The 13,180-nt window shown below is 51.3% G+C and overlaps 1 pseudogene; it reads left to right on the forward strand.

Moving 5' to 3' along the window:
- Positions 1 to 5,535: 5,535 nt before the first annotated feature.
- Positions 5,536 to 6,348, forward strand: LOC148533708 (cyclin-dependent kinase 5 activator 1-like; annotated as a pseudogene).
- Positions 6,349 to 13,180: the final 6,832 nt, after the last annotated feature.

Here is a 13,180-nt window from a genome sequence, read left to right on the forward strand (position 1 = left end):
CCTTCACCTTTCCTAGCCCTCAGCATCCTTCACCTTCCCCAGCCCTCAGCATCCTTCACCTTCCCCAGCATCCGTCACCTTTCCCAGCCCTCAGCCCCCTTCACCTTCCCGAGCCCTCAGCATCCTTCACCTTCCCGAGCCCTCAGCATCCTTCACCTTCCCCAGCCCTCAGCCCCCTTCACCTTCCCCAGCCCTCAGCATCCTTCACCTTCCCGAGCCCTCAGCATCCTTCACCTTCCCCAGCCCTCAGCATTCTTCACCTTCCCCAGCTCTCAGCATCCTTCACCTTCCCGAGCCCTCAGCATCCTTCACCTTCCCGAGCCCTCAGCATCCTTCACCTTCCCCAGCATCTGTCACCTTTCCCAGCCCTCAGCCCCTTCAACTTCACCAGCCCTCAGCCACCTTCACCTTCTTCAGCCGCTGCCCCCAGCCCCGCCTCCTTCCTCTGCACCCAGCCCCTCACCATCGCAGTGTAGTCCACTGTGTGCCTGGCAGACAGGGATGATGTGCGGCGGCGTGGCGTATGACGTCACGCCGCCATGTTGCTTACTGGAAAGCTCATGTCTGGCTCGGGTCAGATCAGAGCTACAGGCAAGTCGAACCCAGCGCTGCTCGGGCCAGACTACAAAAGATCTGGGCTACGGATATGGGTACCGGGGGTCGTGGCTCGGAGCACTGAGTCTGCCATCCGCGGACCTGCTTTGTGCCCATCTGGGCCTCGGGGCCCTTCTGGACCTCGGAGCCCGGTACAGGTGTACCCTTTGTCCCCCCCTGTCGCCGGGCCTGACCCCAACTGCCACCACCACACTCCCACCTTATCTTATTCAATAAACGGAAATGTAGCAAGCCTTGGAAAGCAATAAAATGGAGAAGTTGCCCAAGGCAACCAAACAGCGTCTACTGTGCTAGATAAGACAGAAGCTGATTGGTTGCTGTGGGCAACTTCTCCACTTCTCTTTCCAAAGTGGAGATTTATCAAAGCTTGGAGAGAGATAAAGTGAAAAGAGATAAAGTACCAACCAATCAGCTCCTGTCATTTTTCAAAAATAGCCTGTAAGATAAAGTACCAACATGATTATTTGGTACTTTGGGCCTGATTCAGACCCGGTCACTATGAGCGTACACTCGCATGATGCGTATGCAAATATTTGAAAGTGACGCAGTGGGGAGCGATCGCTCGCCAAGGCATAAGCACGCCCATCGTACCTGTACGAGTGTTCACTTTATGCATGCAGACTCCCCTTAGCGAATGCAGAGACGCCCACTGCCCCACGTCATCTCCTGGAAGTTTATGAAAACATTGGTACATCGACCACTATCGGATGTGAACGCAGTGCTTTTTTACCGCAAGCATTACGAGGAAAACAGAGGAAAATGCTGTATGCTTTCCCCAACTTCCCCCCCACCGCAGGACACTGCGGCCCGCGGGTGGGACAGCAGGACAGTCCCAAAAAATGGGTGTGTCCCGCCAGGGCCGGATTAACAATGGGGCGGGTGGAGCTCCAGCTCCAGGCCTCCCATAAGAATAGGCCCACAGGCTTCATTGCAGACAGTGCAGTGTTGACAGGTAAAAAAAAACGTTCCTGTCACCACAAGCGGCCGTCTGATGCTCAGCACATTCATACCCCGAGGGCGAGGCCCAACCTATTCACAGTTTCACCCGCTACCCACCCCGCCGCCAGGTGCGCGAAGCCCCGCCCACAGCCGACCGAAGCACGGTCCCCCCACCGTGGCTATCTGAAGCTCCGCCCCCTTATTCACGTCACAGGTACACATTTACTTATTACTTGCCGTCATGTCATCCTGTGCATGGCACATTCATTTTACCTGGGGATGTAGATATTGAAGATAAACCATATAAAGAGTGTTTTCTCCAGAAGAAGAAGCAGAAAGCAAAAACAGAAAGGGATAATCAGAAGCATAAAGAACTCTTCCAGTGGGTGGATTTTGAGAAGTGAGTGGACATTAATTATGGTTTCATGTATGTAAACACAGGCTCAGACTTTAATCCCCATTCAGCAGTTTTGCAGTCCCTACTCCCAGTCGCACAGAGCGGGGTGCCCTGACAGCAGAACCAGTGGCTGCATCCCGTGCTCTACTCCTTATTCCCATCTCCTGCACTGTGTTGGGATAGGCTCATCTCATGACGTCTTCCACAGTCCCGTGGGCTCTGTACTGCTGCTCGGAGCGACCTTCAGATGCCCCAAGCAGCACCTTATTTACATGGTGAAGTGGCATGGGGCGCAGGGTTATGGCGTACTGGCACTCTGTTACGGGGCTGCCTATCCCTATAGTGTGACATCATAGACTGTGTTCTTCTCCTATACATATACTATGCAGGACAGTGCTGTTGTCGTCTTCTTGGAGTATGTCCCATACGATGCCGCAATGCAGCGCCGGTCTCATAACCGACAACAGTATCCCGGACGAGGGACTTAAGATAGGTGTCGAAATACCGATGCCTAGCTTAATCCTGATGTCGGAATGCCGAAGGACGCATGCCCGAATGAGGTAAGTCCGGGGAGCCCTTAGAGTTAGCTGCAGGGTGAGGGTTAGGTTTAGAGAGCTTAGCGGGGTTAATTTTGGGGGGGAGGTTGGGGTTTGGCACCCTTAGGGGGAACGGTTAGGGTTAGGCACCACTGCGGAGGTTGGGTTGAGGCACTAAGTGGGGAGGATTAGGTTTAGTAAGCTTAGTGGGGTTAGTGGTAGGTTTTGGGGGGGAGGTTAGGGTTTGGCACCCCTAGGGGGGATGGTTAGGGTTTGGCACTAAGGGGGGAGGGTTAGGTTTAGGCCCTGGATGGCCTGATCCGCGGGATCAGGGCGACATATCTTCTAGTGTGTACCAACCTTTACACTACCCCAGACGACCCAGCTGACTGCACATGTGTGACCTGAGGGCTCACAGTGCAGAGGTGGTGAAGGGATCTGCTTGGATCCCTTTTCGCAACCTCAGTCCTTCTTCCCATTGGAAGGAGCGAGGCTCCAGGAATCTTCACCATCTTAACTAAAGTTTGCTGAATCCTAGGCGGCTGTTACAGAAAAGTGAAAACATGTGGACTAGCGTTTCTGCATGTGCATCAGGTCTGTTCGGGATCATGAATAGGCCCCTAAACACATTTTTCCTTTTAAAGTTAAAGTCTGCCTTAAATGTTTATACAGCATAAATAATATTATAATGCCAACGTATAATCTTTAGCAAAAGGCACAAGACATTATAAACTCATAGATACATAAAACAATCAGGGGTCTATTTACTAAGCAGTGTTAGGAGACAGAGTGAAAAGTGACAAGGTGCCAGCCAATCAGCTCCTAACTGCCATCTCACAGGCTGTGTTTGAAAAATTACAGCTGGGAGCTGATTGGCTGGCACCTTATCACTTTTCACTCTGTCTCCTAACACTGCTTAGTAACTAGACCCCTCAGTCATTTAAGTTACACAAAATGCTGCTTATTGTAACATACCTCCATATTACATTGTGTTTAATACCTAAGCCTGTCAATTAATTTGCAGAAAAATCCTCACTGCGACAGCTGTCGCAGGCCCATTGCAGCACATGGGCAGTGTGACATACACGCATGCGCAGTAGAAGAAAATCAGCCATTTGTGAAAACATCGGCATTGTGACCGTCTCTGAATCAGGCCCACAGATCACACCCTTTTACAAAACAAAATATAATTTTTGATATACAGTAGCTCCACTATAAAGTGGTTGAAGGTAGGTGCTAGCTGTGCCCTCCGTGGAGCCTCACGGCACAGGCCACACCCCCTGTGCAAACCACACCGCTAGTTATGCACCCACATCAATAGTCACACTGCACAGCGCTGGTCACACCCTCTCTAGCAGCACACAAAAGCCCCTAAATAAATGTCAGCTCCAGGCCCTTTTGGAACTTAATCTGGCACTGGCGTGGGGGCCCCTGGATGACCGCCCCGTCCGCCCTGCCTATAATCCGGTCCTGTATACTATTATAATACACACAGCATGTTACCTACTAGTGTGTATGTGAGAGCAGACACCGGCATCTTACAGCGCAGACACACACAGTAATAATGTGTAGCACTGCCTTTATGTCTGCTTAGTTACAGCATCATCCACACTGCAGAGATCGTCTGATACATCGCCGATAGCCGTAGGCAGCTGCACAGAGGACGAGATGTATGAACAGGCGTTAGGGAAATTAGTGGTATCAGTGCACGTTATGTGCGCTGATACTGCTTCTTCCCCATGTATTAATATGGGGTTGGGTGGAAAATGATATGTACCACTGTCATTATTGGCGCCGCTATCTAGAAGATAGTGCGCCGATGTACCACCCAATGTATGACTGCAGCTGATGTTTCCCTATCACCACAGCAGGGACAGCACCGTCCCTGGTTGCCGCGGCTGCCGACTCCGGGCTTCATGTGAGATCTCGTGTATGCCCAGTGGAGCCGGCCTAAGGTAATACACAGCGCTAGGCTAATGCACTGTGGGGTCTGGTAGGGATCGCCGGAGGGGGGCGTTATAACTTGTTATTACATCTCGTCAGTACTGCTTCCTGCTTTGCCTCGTTAAAGAGGTGAAGCAGGGACAATTTTAGGGGCATGATGCATGCGGCTATAATACATCTCCCCCAGAGAGAGCACTTTTGAATTTGGCGCCTCAGTTGTGATAAAAATGAATACATAAAAGTGTCCTTATAATATATAGTACATATCTAATACATCAGGACATGTTTCTCACTATGGTGACAAAGCCACGGCATGTTCTGGACCTAAAACTCACTGTAAAGATGCAGTTTTAGTCGGCGAGCAGAGCTCCTTACCTTCACCTGTAACCAATATCTAAGGTAAAGGGTTCGGGTGTATAAGCTAAACCAGATACAGAAAACACTGTTAAGACAAATCTCTGCCAACATAAATGAGATTTTCTATGTCAGTGAAATGTAAATTGACTCCCTCTTCTTTGGACTTTGCTTTAACACGGGTTTGTTATAAGGGGTTTTAATTTATTAGGATTACACAAAAATCTCACACAGAACCTCAGAGTTAATGATTTATTTTAGGTAATTGCTATAATGAATTTCAAAAACTATAATTTCATTTTGATGGCTTGTGCTACCTGGGTGCCACAGACTTGCGTATTCAGTTAATGATTTTACTCTTAATATTTACACACTGGACATAGATAATCAGTGCTAAATTGGTTTACTATAGTTTTCTGCTGTTGCCTGGCCAGCACATTCAGTGTACTCACATAAGGTTATGTCACTTTTTGAATTGTCTAGAATGTTATCAGTAGCTCATTAGCATAAATAACGCATCACAATCATCATTCCGTGTCACAATGCAGAATGTAAGCAGAGTACCTCTGACAACAACCTCCTGGACTCAGTCGCTGCCTAGTCTACAAACGGGCAGCTTCTTTCACAAAGTGCTGGAAACGGATTGTGCCTATCTGATTGTCTGCTGCAGTCAGAACCACCACAGATCTGAATCTGAATTTGATTCCTGCACGCATTTCTGCTTGCAGGTACCGTAGATAAAGAATAGGAATGTGGAATTGTTTCCCATTTCGGTGCTTCCAAAAGACGGGTCAGCCCAAGGAAGAATTATCAACTGTGACCCATCACACTGCTGTCGAGAACAGCAAGACTGGAAGATCTGTCGAAAGACAGTCACTCATCTGGCGTTTTAGGCGATTTATGGCTAAGAGGAGACAACACTGACATGGTGAAACCGATGTCACTCATCTCATCAGAGAGAGCATGAAGGATTCTCTATCCTGTGTTGATTTAACAATTTTCACGCAGGCCTCAGACAACACTTTTGCTAAGAAGTTTGCTTCTAATGTTGTTGAAGACCAGCAAGTGTGCTTGAATCCAAAATGCACAAAGATGCAGGCATCCACCAGCGAGCTCCTGAGCTGCTTTGCCGAGTTCATCTGTGAAAGTTGTCACCAGCTGAACAATCTGTCACCTACAGATATCATTTTATGGATGACAAGTATAGACGACTCTCTCACTCGATGCTGGCAGGAAGAAGGCTTCATCAACCCGGCCAATGTAGTGTTCCTCTACATGCTCTGCCGAGAGTTCAATCTATCAGAGTTGGACAGTGAGCAAGACCTACTGGCATTTCTATCCACATGTCTGTATATATCCTACGCATACGTGGGTAGTGAGATCTCCTATCCAATGAAGCCATTCCTAGTGGAAAGTTCAAAGGAAGACTTTTGGAGCCGTTGCCTCTACATCATTAATTTCATGAGCTCAAAGATGCTGCGCTTCCATGCCGACCACCATTATTTCATCCAGATCTTTGTTGATCTCAAAGCTGAGGGTGAACAGGAGAGCAGCATAGTATAGTACTGGACAAGTAATCAACATTACTCCAGGCTAAATACTATACACAGCAATCTCCACCATCCGATCCATGCTGTGAACTAATACAGCAAGTTCACCATCAGTTCCAGGCTGTGCACTGACACAGCAAGCTCTACCATCAGCTCCAGACTGTGCACTGACACAGCAAGCTCTACCATCAGCTCCAGACTGTGCTCTGACACAGCAAGCTCTACCATCAGCTCCAGACTGTGCTCTGACACAGCAAGCTTCGTCATCAGCTCCAGACTGTGCACCGACACAGTAAGCTTCATCATCAGCTCCAGGCTGTGCACTGACACAGCAAGCTCTACCATCAGCTCCAAACTGTGCTCTGACACAGCAAGCTCTACCATCAGTTCCAGACTGTGCTCTGACACAGCAAGCTCTACCATCAGTTCCAGACTGTGCTCTGACACAGCAAGTTCACCATCAGCTCCAGGCTGTGCACTGACACAGCAAGCTCTACCATCAGCTCCGGACTGTGCTCTGACACAGCAAGCTCTACCATCAGCTCCAGACTGTGCACTGACACAGCAAGCTCTACCATCAGCTCCAGACTGTGCTCTGACACAGCAAGCTCTACCATCAGCTCCAGACTGTGCACTGACACAGCAAGCTCTACCATCAGCTCCAGACTGTGCTCTGACACAGCATGCTTCATCATCAGTTCCAGACTGTGCTCTGACACAGCAAGCTTCGTCATCAGCTCCAGACTGTGCACTGACACAGCAAGCTTCGTCATCAGCTCCAGGCTGTGCACTGACACAGCAAGCTCTACCATCAGCTCCAGACTGTGCACTGACACAGCAAGCTTCATCATCAGCTCCAGACTGTGCTCTGACACAGCATGCTTCATCATCAGTTCCAGACTGTGCTCTGACACAGCAAGCTTCGTCATCAGCTCCAGACTGTGTTCTGACACAGCAAGCTTCATCATCAGCTCCAGACTGTGCTCTGACACAGCAAGCTTCATCATCAGCTCCAGGCTGTGCACTGACACAGAAAGCTTCATCATCAGCTCCAGGCTGTGCACTGACACAGCAAGCTTCATCATCAGCTCCAGGCTGTGCACTGACACAGAAAGCTTCATCATCAGCTCCAGGCTGTGCACTGACACAGCAAGCTCTACCATCAGCTCCAGGCCGTGCTCTGACACAGAAAGCTTCATCATCAGTTCCAGACTGTGCTGACACAGCAAGCTTCATCATCAGCTCCAGACTGTGCTCTGACACAGCATGCTTCGTCATCAGCTCCAGACTGTGGGCCTGATTTAGAGCCGGACGCTCTGACCAGAGCGCTCGCTCTGAATCAGGGCCCTCCTACCTAAAAATGGAGCGGCCTCTTGGACGCTCGCATAGCTGTGGGTCATCACCCACAGCTTATGCGAGCGTCCATCATGATGGTGACCATCGCGACCATCGGGCTTGCGACGAGACCCTGTGGTAGGGTCTCGTTGCCGCAAGCCCTGGAGTGCCTTTGGCTCTATCAGAGCCGAGAGCACTCCCACTGACATCACTTGTGATGTCAGTGGGGCCGGCTCCAGACGGAAGGCGTTCCCATGGGAACGCCTCCGTCTGGGCAGCAACGACCCCGGCACGCCCACCAAAGGGGGCGTGCTGTCAATCACCATCGACAGCACGCCCCCTTTGGTGCGAGACCCATAGCAACAGCTTGGCTGTCGCTATGTGGGTCTCGCACGTGCGCACGACGGAGCTCCCTCCGTCGTGCGCATGCGGGCACCATCGACCCGCTTGCGAGCGCTCAGCGCTCGCAAGCGGGTCTGAATTAGGCCCTGTGCTCTGACACAGCATGCTTTATCATCAGCTCCAGACTGTGCACTGACACAGGAAGCTTCATCATCAGCTCCAGACTGTGCTCTGACACAGCAAGCTTCATCATCAGCTCCAGACTGTGCACTGACACAGGAAGCTTCATCATCAGCTCCAGACTGTGCACTGACACAGGAAGCTTCATCATCAGCTCCAGGCTGTGCACTGACACAGCAAGCTCTACCATCAGCTCCAGACTGTGCTCTGACACAGCAAGCTCTACCATCAGTTCCAGACTGTGCTCTGACACAGCAAGCTCTACCATCAGTTCCAGACTGTGCTCTGACACAGCAAGTTCACCATCAGCTCCAGGCTGTGCACTGACACAGCAAGCTCTACCATCAGCTCCGGACTGTGCTCTGACACAGCAAGCTCTACCATCAGCTCCAGACTGTGCACTGACACAGCAAGCTCTACCATCAGCTCCAGACTGTGCACTGACACAGCAAGCTCTACCATCAGCTCCAGACTGTGCTCTGACACAGCATGCTTCATCATCAGTTCCAGACTGTGCTCTGACACAGCAAGCTTCGTCATCAGCTCCAGACTGTGCACTGACACAGCAAGCGTCGTCATCAGCTCCAGGCTGTGCACTGACACAGCAAGCTCTACCATCAGCTCCAGACTGTGCACTGACACAGCAAGCTTCATCATCAGCTCCAGACTGTGCTCTGACACAGCATGCTTCATCATCAGTTCCAGACTGTGCTCTGACACAGCAAGCTTCGTCATCAGCTCCAGACTGTGTTCTGACACAGCAAGCTTCATCATCAGCTCCAGACTGTGCTCTGACACAGCAAGCTTCATCATCAGCTCCAGGCTGTGCACTGACACAGAAAGCTTCATCATCAGCTCCAGGCTGTGCACTGACACAGCAAGCTTCATCATCAGCTCCAGGCTGTGCACTGACACAGAAAGCTTCACCATCAGCTCCAGACTGTGCTCTGACACAGCAAGCTCTACCATCAGTTCCAGACTGTGCTCTGACACAGCAAGCTTCATCATCAGTTCCAGACTGTGCTGACACAGCAAGCTTCATCATCAGCTCCAGACTGTGCTCTGACACAGCATGCTCTACCATCAGCTCCGGACTGTGCTCTGACACAGCAAGCTCTACCATCAGCTCCAGACTGTGCACTGACACAGCAAGCTCTACCATCAGCTCCAGACTGTGCACTGACACAGCAAGCTCTACCATCAGCTCCAGACTGTGCTCTGACACAGCATGCTTCATCATCAGTTCCAGACTGTGCTCTGACACAGCAAGCTTCGTCATCAGCTCCAGACTGTGCACTGACACAGCAAGCTTCGTCATCAGCTCCAGGCTGTGCACTGACACAGCAAGCTCTACCATCAGCTCCAGACTGTGCACTGACACAGCAAGCTTCATCATCAGCTCCAGACTGTGCTCTGACACAGCATGCTTCATCATCAGTTCCAGACTGTGCTCTGACACAGCAAGCTTCGTCATCAGCTCCAGACTGTGTTCTGACACAGCAAGCTTCATCATCAGCTCCAGACTGTGCTCTGACACAGCAAGCTTCATCATCAGCTCCAGGCTGTGCACTGACACAGAAAGCTTCATCATCAGCTCCAGGCTGTGCACTGACACAGCAAGCTTCATCATCAGCTCCAGGCTGTGCACTGACACAGAAAGCTTCATCATCAGCTCCAGGCTGTGCACTGACACAGCAAGCTCTACCATCAGCTCCAGGCCGTGCTCTGACACAGAAAGCTTCATCATCAGTTCCAGACTGTGCTGACACAGCAAGCTTCATCATCAGCTCCAGACTGTGCTCTGACACAGCATGCTTCGTCATCAGCTCCAGACTGTGGGCCTGATTTAGAGCCGGACGCTCTGACCAGAGCGCTCGCTCTGAATCAGGGCCCTCCTACCTAAAAATGGAGCGGCCTCTTGGACGCTCGCATAGCTGTGGGTCATCACCCACAGCTTATGCGAGCGTCCATCATGATGGTGACCATCGCGACCATCGGGCTTGCGACGAGACCCTGTGGTAGGGTCTCGTTGCCGCAAGCCCTGGAGTGCTTTTGGCTCTATCAGAGCCGAGAGCACTCCCACTGACATCACTTGTGATGTCAGTGGGGCCGGCTCCAGACGGAAGGCGTTCCCATGGGAACGCCTCCGTCTGGGCAGCAACGACCCCGGCACGCCCACCAAAGGGGGCGTGCTGTCAATCACCATCGACAGCACGCCCCCTTTGGTGCGAGACCCATAGCAACAGCTTGGCTGTCGCTATGTGGGTCTCGCACGTGCGCACGACGGAGCTCCCTCCGTCGTGCGCATGCGGGCACCATCGACCCGCTTGCGAGCGCTCAGCGCTCGCAAGCGGGTCTGAATTAGGCCCTGTGCTCTGACACAGCATGCTTTATCATCAGCTCCAGACTGTGCACTGACACAGGAAGCTTCATCATCAGCTCCAGACTGTGCTCTGACACAGCAAGCTTCATCATCAGCTCCAGACTGTGCACTGACACAGGAAGCTTCATCATCAGCTCCAGACTGTGCACTGACACAGGAAGCTTCATCATCAGCTCCAGGCTGTGCACTGACACAGCAAGCTCTACCATCAGCTCCAGACTGTGCTCTGACACAGCAAGCTCTACCATCAGTTCCAGACTGTGCTCTGACACAGCAAGCTCTACCATCAGTTCCAGACTGTGCTCTGACACAGCAAGTTCACCATCAGCTCCAGGCTGTGCACTGACACAGCAAGCTCTACCATCAGCTCCGGACTGTGCTCTGACACAGCAAGCTCTACCATCAGCTCCAGACTGTGCACTGACACAGCAAGCTCTACCATCAGCTCCAGACTGTGCACTGACACAGCAAGCTCTACCATCAGCTCCAGACTGTGCTCTGACACAGCATGCTTCATCATCAGTTCCAGACTGTGCTCTGACACAGCAAGCTTCATCATCAGCTCCAGACTGTGCTCTGACACAGCATGCTTCATCATCAGTTCCAGACTGTGCTCTGACACAGCAAGCTTCGTCATCAGTTCCAGACTGTGTTCTGACACAGCAAGCTTCATCATCAGCTCCAGACTGTGCTCTGACACAGCAAGCTTCATCATCAGCTCCAGGCTGTGCACTGACACAGAAAGCTTCATCATCAGCTCCAGGCTGTGCACTGACACAGCAAGCTTCATCATCAGCTCCAGGCTGTGCACTGACACAGAAAGCTTCATCATCAGCTCCAGGCTGTGCACTGACACAGCAAGCTCTACCATCAGCTCCAGGCCGTGCTCTGACACAGAAAGCTTCATCATCAGTTCCAGACTGTGCTGACACAGCAAGCTTCATCATCAGCTCCAGACTGTGCTCTGACACAGCATGCTTCGTCATCAGCTCCAGACTGTGGGCCTGATTTAGAGCCGGACGCTCTGACCAGAGCGCTCGCTCTGAATCAGGGCCCTCCTACCTAAAAATGGAGCGGCCTCTTGGACGCTCGCATAGCTGTGGGTCATCACCCACAGCTTATGCGAGCGTCCATCATGATGGTGACCATCGCGACCATCGGGCTTGCGACGAGACCCTGTGGTAGGGTCTCGTTGCCGCAAGCCCTGGAGTGCTTTTGGCTCTATCAGAGCCGAGAGCACTCCCACTGACATCACTTGTGATGTCAGTGGGGCCGGCTCCAGACGGAAGGCGTTCCCATGGGAACGCCTCCGTCTGGGCAGCAACGACCCCGGCACGCCCACCAAAGGGGGCGTGCTGTCAATCACCATCGACAGCACGCCCCCTTTGGTGCGAGACCCATAGCAACAGCTTGGCTGTCGCTATGTGGGTCTCGCACGTGCGCACGACGGAGCTCCCTCCGTCGTGCGCATGCGGGCACCATCGACCCGCTTGCGAGCGCTCAGCGCTCGCAAGCGGGTCTGAATTAGGCCCTGTGCTCTGACACAGCATGCTTTATCATCAGCTCCAGACTGTGCACTGACACAGGAAGCTTCATCATCAGCTCCAGACTGTGCTCTGACACAGCAAGCTTCATCATCAGCTCCAGACTGTGCACTGACACAGGAAGCTTCATCATCAGCTCCAGACTGTGCTCTGACACAGCAAGCTCTACCATCAGCTCCAGACTGTGCACTGACACAGGAAGCTTCATCATCAGCTCCAGACTGTGCACTGACACAGGAAGCTTCATCATCAGCTCCAGACTGTGCACTGACACACAGTGACTTGAATTTAGAATATTTTTTGCATTTACAATAAAATGTTTTGAGTTTTCTTCTATAAAATTGGTTTGTGTATTATTTTGCTTTACAGGTCTAATATATGGACAGGGTTTTACTATGCAATGTTTTGTGATTTTTTTTTTCACTGTAACAATGTCCTGCAGAGGGACCAGAGATCGCCTTATTGGACACCAATATCTGTTTGCAAATAGGAAGTGGGACTAGTAAATATTTATCTAAAAAAACCCAGGAAGCAGTGACCCAGGTCTCCCCTTTTAGACTAGATCATTGTGGGCATGCTGCCATTGCCTTTGTGAGACAGCGAACACTATGGGTCCCTGCCAGCCACTTATCTGCTCTCCTCACAGGCGGTACATGCTACTGTCACCACGTGCTCCGCACAGTTCAGGAGGGAAAAGCAACAAGGTGAGAATTTTACTTCCTTGTGTCTGCAACCCCAAACCCATCCCCTCCCTTCCCTCTCACTCCTTACCGCCCACTCCTCTCCCCTCCTTCTCCTCTCATCTCCCTCTCCTACTATCATGTGTAAGCCTTAAGGGGCATTACACTGTAAGTGGCATTACTGTGCGGAATAATATATAAAAGCCACTGCATGACTTAATGTGTTATAAGGTACACTACTATAGTGTGGCATAATGTGTATAAGGGGTACTACGGTGTGGTACACTACACTGATTGAAATGGGGGGTGTCTTAAGTACACACCCCCTTTGAGTGGCCACTCCCCCATTGTCCAGATGAACTTCTTCTGCAATTATTGAGG

Source organism: Taudactylus pleione, unplaced genomic scaffold (assembly GCF_031769625.1).
Source record: "Taudactylus pleione unplaced genomic scaffold, aTauple2 ptg000070l, whole genome shotgun sequence".
NCBI lineage: Eukaryota > Metazoa > Chordata > Amphibia > Anura > Myobatrachidae > Taudactylus > Taudactylus pleione.